At 33.2% G+C, this 6250-nt stretch overlaps 1 long non-coding RNA gene across 1 annotated transcript; it reads left to right on the top strand.

Moving 5' to 3' along the window:
- Positions 1-201: 201 nt before the first annotated feature.
- Positions 202-5785, top strand: LOC144581246 (uncharacterized). Its single transcript, XR_013531824.1, has 2 exons — positions 202-351; positions 1964-5785. It is a non-coding gene; the product is annotated as an uncharacterized LOC144581246 (long non-coding RNA).
- The last annotated feature ends 465 nt before the right edge of the window (positions 5786-6250 follow it).

Here is a 6250-nt window from a genome sequence, read left to right as displayed (position 1 = left end):
AGAATAACTGATCTACTTATTTGCTTTGTTAACAATTCTTTCATTACTAGGTAGCCCTTAAAACTAAAAGAATATTAATGATCCCAACAAGAAAAGGAGATTTCTAGTATTATCTCTCAAGTTTGAACCATTTAGAATAGGCTTCATCTTCACCAGTGCATATCCTATAATGCCAACTCTTTTTTATTTTTATTTTTTGAGACGGAGTTTCCCTCTTGTTGCCCAGGCTAGAGTGCAATGGTCCAATTTCAGCTCACCACAACCTCCACCTCCTGGGTTCCAGCAATTCTCCTGCCTCAGCCTCTCAAGCACCTAGGACTATAGGAGTCTGCAATGATGCCGGCTAATTTTGTAAGTTTGGTAGAGACATTGGGGTGGTGGGTGTCTACATGTTGGTCAGGCTGGTCTCGACCTCCCAACCTTAGGTGATCTGCCTGCCTCAGCCTCCCAAAGTGCTGGGATTACAGGTGTGAGCCACCGTGCCCAGCCAAGTACATATCAGTTTACTACATTTATTTTCCAAATTTCAAAACAGTTCCTTGGTTAACTGTATCACTCTATTAGAAACAATAGTTTAGTTAAATTGGAAAGCCAGGTAACGTATCAAAATAATATGGAATATTTTCAGAATTATTGTGTAGCTTTCTTTTTTTCAGAAAATTACTTTTGAAAAAATATTTTGTTTTAAAAAAGGAATCAAAGTAGGCAAACAGGATGATCAAAACATTAGCCATAAAAGTAAGTAATGCAAGAATTTTTAAATGTCTGCGGCTTTCCCAGAATTGTAATTTATGATTGATGATATATGTAATTTTTCATCAAATTTTTTAAGTTGAGAGAAGATTAAATAAGTTTATTTACTGTGCAAGGCATTGATTTACTTTGTCTTATTCCACCTTTAAATTTATAGGGTTAATTTTTACAAGATTTTTCCAATTAATTACCTTTTAAAGACATAAACAGCCCCATTTTTCTTTATTACATCCCTTAAAAGAAATGGAAGAGAAGTGGACAATGAGAATTGATATAAATGATCATAGAGTTTCTGGTGTTAAGGATAGCTAGAAAAAAATGAATTAGGAATTCAAAGAGTTTACCACATATCAAACATGATGGCTGCCAAATTTTCCAAATTTTTAGTTCTGATTTTTCATAAGAAATCAGATAGCACTACACAGATTTAAGGGAATTTAGTTATAATATTAACTAGTTGTGTGGCCTTTGATCAGTGGTTTTCAAACACACTTTTCATAGTAGAACTCTGCTAAAATAAACAAGTGAAAGAGATGAGGCTTTGGCTGAAGCAGAGTGAGTCATCTATAGTCCCAACACTAGTTCTTTTCCTTTTCTTAAAGCCTCTGAGACACCTCTGATGACTTTAGAGATGCTTCTGCAATCTGATGCCTCCAGAGCCTTGATGCTGAATAGGGAAATCACATCAAGTAGTCTGATATAAATTGCTGGAAAGAGAGTGTATTATATCAGCATAAAAATGTAAGAGAATTCTGGTGATTTTGATTTTTTGGGTTTATATTTTTCCTGACTTAATTTACTTTTACTGAATTATAGAAACTTAGTATTGGGAAATTAAAAAGAAAGTTCTTCCAAACTTTGTTTTTACTGCCTTTAAATGAAAATAGAAATAGGGTGGACAAGTAAGATAAGCTCAGTCATTTGGACTCTCTCTGAAATCTGGATAATGAGACAAGTGAACAAGAATGGAAGAAAATGTTGGAGTTCATTAAACTCAGCAACAGTGTCATGATGATTGAATAGTTTATCACCGCCCCTCCAACAAATGAGTGCAAAAGCAATTGTGGTTTTTGCATTGTTGGAATTGCCGTTTGATATTGAAATACATTCTTAAGAAAATACGGTTATGTTATACACCATTTTAATGCATGTTACTAGCTTTTTTTTTTTTTTGCTAATTACTTACTACTTGCTGTTTATTTTATTTTAGACTATGGAAATGATGTTAGACAAAAAGCAAATTTGAGTGATTTTCTTACTCAAGTTCAAAATGGGTCGTAAGGCAGCGGAGCCAAATTGCAACATCAACAATCCATTTGGCCCAGGAACTGCTAATGAACATACAGTGCAGTAGTGGTTCAAGAAGTTTTTCAAAGAAGATGGGAGCCTTGGAAATGAGGAGCATAGTGGCTGGCCATCAGAAGTTGACAATGACCAACTGAAAGCAATCATTGAAGTTGATCCTATTACAACTACATGAAAAGTTGTTGAAATACTCAATGTCCACCATTCTACTGTCATTCAACATTTGAAGCAAATTGGAAAGATAAAAAGTTTTAATCCCAAAGCATGTATTTTTATGCTACAGAAATAAACAAACTTACTTCTCCTTGGAAAAATATGTTGATTGTAATTCTTATCTTAGCTTTTGCTAAGATTTGAGTATTTATCCTCTCTAAAACTCACTTAATCTTCAATGTGGTGGGAATGAAAGTTGGGGCTTTTAAGAGGCTATTGGTTCATGAGGGCTCTCATGAATGGGTTAATCCATTTGTGGATTAATGAGTTAATGGTTTAATGGGTTATCATCGGAGGAAAACTGGTGGCTTTATATGAAAAGAAAGACCTCAGTTAGCACGCAAGCAAACTCTGCTCATCTGCCATGGGATACACTGCACTGCTTCAGGATGCGGCCCCTTGAAATTAGCCTTCATAACAGTAAGAAATAAATTACTTTCATTATAAATACTCAGTTTCAGATGTTTTGTTATAAGTAACAGAAAATTAACTAAGACACTTAGAAACTTACTCCTCCAGGGTTTCTGTGCACCCTATGAGCTGTCTAATATTAAGCAACATACCCCTGATACATATGCATCCTCAGTAGCCATGAATATAAAAGCTTGATATTGAAGGGCAAAGATTTGCATGCCAGTGTTCTCAGGGATTGTGGAGAGTCTATAACCATAATGTTTGAGATATCTATATCTAAGGCTTTCTTTTAGTTAAATTATTCCAATCAAATTATATTCTGAGGTCTACCAAAACTTGTAGTTAGTAGGTCTATGCTTCTCTGTTTATAAATAAATCCTTGGCTCTGTTAATCAAAGATGTGGGTAGGAGAGTCTTCATTTTGATGCAATGCCATTCAGTCACGAATATGGTTTGGATCTATGTCTCCACTCCAATCTAATGTCAAGATGTAATCCCCAGTGTTGGAGGTGGAGACTGGTGATTTGGGTAAAAATGCCGGACAGTATATTTGTTTCCCTTAGAACCCCAAGCATCCCTTCCACTTGCTGACTTTTCACATTATTCAGAATTCTCTTCCTTAGGCTTATGCTAACATGAATACAACACAGATCCATAAGAATGCAACGGAAGGTCTCAACCACTCTGTCAATAGAATAACTTATCACCATTCTCCCTAAAGTATTCCATGGGCTGTTTGAATACTATGTGATGGGAACCCATACACAGAAGTCTGTCTTATAACAGAACAGGACATGAACAGCCCACAGTGATAAAATGTAACCAAATACACTATTTCTGTAGAACAGAGAGAGAAAAACAACTAGTAGATAAACCTAGAATTTCACTTATGTCTGTTTAATGTACAGTTATATGCTGTTAAATAAACAACTCTAGTTTTCTTAATACCACTTATGACATGAATTATAAGTAAGACACATGTATTTTGCAATATAGACCTAATTCTCTGTTACATGAAATTAAGGAAATTTGTTTCTTGGACTCACTGTCTGTAAAACTGCTGCAGCTGACTCTTTTCACAATCATTTTGGATAGTGGGTTTGAAATAGTTGTATGTTATAAAGATAGAAACAAACATTTTTGAATGTTTGCATAAATTGTAATTGTCTGCTCAATTCAACTTCTACAATTTACTTAATGTTTAATAATAAAATAAATAAAGGCTATTTTCCTTGGGCAGTGGAAAATCTTGGGGTTTGCATGAGCATTTTATGGCAGGAAAATTGGATATGAAAATAAAGAAAACATAATTAATCTTAATTAAAATGCAATAATTGCCTCATTTGTTCAAATAAGTGGATAGAACTGAAGAAATTCAGAAATGGGAGAGATGAAGGAAATTACACACACACACACACACACACACACACACACACATACACAGAAGAGGAATTGTGTGGAGGAAACATGACAATTCATGTGTATTATTGTCTCTAGCAAGAATGTAGTTAATCAGACAACAAGAAACTGATTCAAAATAAAGGAAACTCGTTAGGTTGTAAAGTTTGGGTTTTTTATTGGCTATATCTATTCCTTTTTTGTTGCATTCAAATGAAAGACTGCCCCTTCTCATTCATCAGAAGAGGGTCTCTGAAAGTGAAAAACCACATTTATCAATTATTTTTAAAATCATAAATTTCATGATTGTTTAATAGCAATGGCTCATGGGAAGTTATGCCATAACATAATAAACAAATTACACGAATTACAATTTTTACCTTTCATTATAGAGACGTAATTTTCCTATTAAAAATAAGGATCCATCTTAAGGGTTTTGAAGATTGAATTGGGTCTGAACTGAACTCGCATAAACAATTAAACTTACTATACTACATGAATTTTATTATCTTTTAGTTGAACACATTTTTTGACCTGGGGTTTCAATTTATTTTCTCAATTTAAAAAAGAAATTTAGAATTAATTAGACTTGTACAGAAATGTACTCTCATTTTTACCTACATTGCAATACTGAGAATTGCATGAACATATTGTGCAGCTGCTCCTCTCAGAAACAGACAGTATATGCAAGCATCTTGCTAACTATGCTGCTTATTTTCTTTGACTATTTAGGGCTAGTTGTAAACAATAATAAACTGTTATCACTAATATATTTTCTATTTAAAAAGTCTTATCATATATCACTGAGTAACTGGGAGAAATAAAATATACAAAGATTACTTGAGTCTTTTATGACACTATTTTTTTCTTTAGATGTATAAAATAATCTGAATTCTAGAATCAATTATTTGAAATAGATAAGAAACATAAGTTAAAAACAATGTCATCAGTATTAGTGAGCAACTCTATCTAGTTAGAGAACCACAACAAGCATGAAAAGATATTTGCCAGTAATGAGGATGAATTTTGAGATAGAGCTGCTAAACATTCCTTCAGTTCAGCTGTGCATAGTTGCTGAATTCAGAGCCATGCCCTCTCTACAGAAAGTCTGAAAAAGATTCCTATTCAAGGTAGTTTAAATTTGTATTAAAGAGCTTCACCCTTAGGTGCTGAATGATGAAGTGCTTTGAAGTGAAAGAATCATCTTTTATAACCCAAAGAAAACTTGACTCAATTAGAAAATTCAGATCTATTCCATAATTTCTGGTACCTCCATGCTTTCCTTGTCTATTTTTCACTGAATTATCCTGTGCACTTAGAACACTTACAGGTTTATACATTATAATCATGCCCCACAATATATTATTTTGGGCAACAAGGGACCACGTATATAAATGGCAGTCCAATAAGATTATGATACTGTATTTTTACTGTAACTTTTCTGTGTTTATATATGTTTAGATACATAAATATTTACCAGTGTGTAACAATTGCCTACAATCCTGAGTACTGAATCATGCTGCACAGGTTTGTAGTCTAGGAGGAAAAAGCTATACTGTATAGCTTATGTGTGTAGTAGTCTGTAACATATAGATTTGTGTAAGTATGCTCTATAGTGTTCACACAATGACAAAATTGCCTAAAAGCACAATGATCAGAACATATCCCTGGAATTAAACAATGTATGACTATACTTCAAAAATATGTGTTGAATTGCTTTTATAATTTCTGTTCCTTTCATTTTTCTTTTCAGCCTTTCTCCCTATATTCTTTAAGTTACATGTTCTCTTAAAATACAATATTCTCCTTTATTCTCATCCAGTTTCTACAGTTAATTTTTTCAACGTTTTTAAAAACTAGGCATAATTTATATTTAGTGTGTTGGCTAAGGGTATAGACTTTAAAGATGAAATATTTGTATTTGAATCCCAGCTATACCACCATTGGTTTTGTGTCTTTGGACAAGTTAATTAATCTTTGTCTGCATTTGTTTCTTAATTTTCAAAATGGAAACAGTAACACCTGCCTAATAATGTTAATATGAGGACTAAATTAGTTAATATATATACAACACTGTGAATGGTACCTGGACAGAAAAAACACTATTTAAGTGATAGTAATAACTGTAATAGTTACTTAATATTATTACGGTGATGTCTTAATTTGT

The sequence above is a fragment of the Callithrix jacchus genome, chromosome X (assembly GCF_049354715.1).
Source record: "Callithrix jacchus isolate 240 chromosome X, calJac240_pri, whole genome shotgun sequence".
Lineage (NCBI taxonomy): Eukaryota > Metazoa > Chordata > Mammalia > Primates > Cebidae > Callithrix > Callithrix jacchus.
Note: the sequence above shows the minus strand (reverse complement) of the source record. Positions and strands in the feature narration are given on the sequence as shown.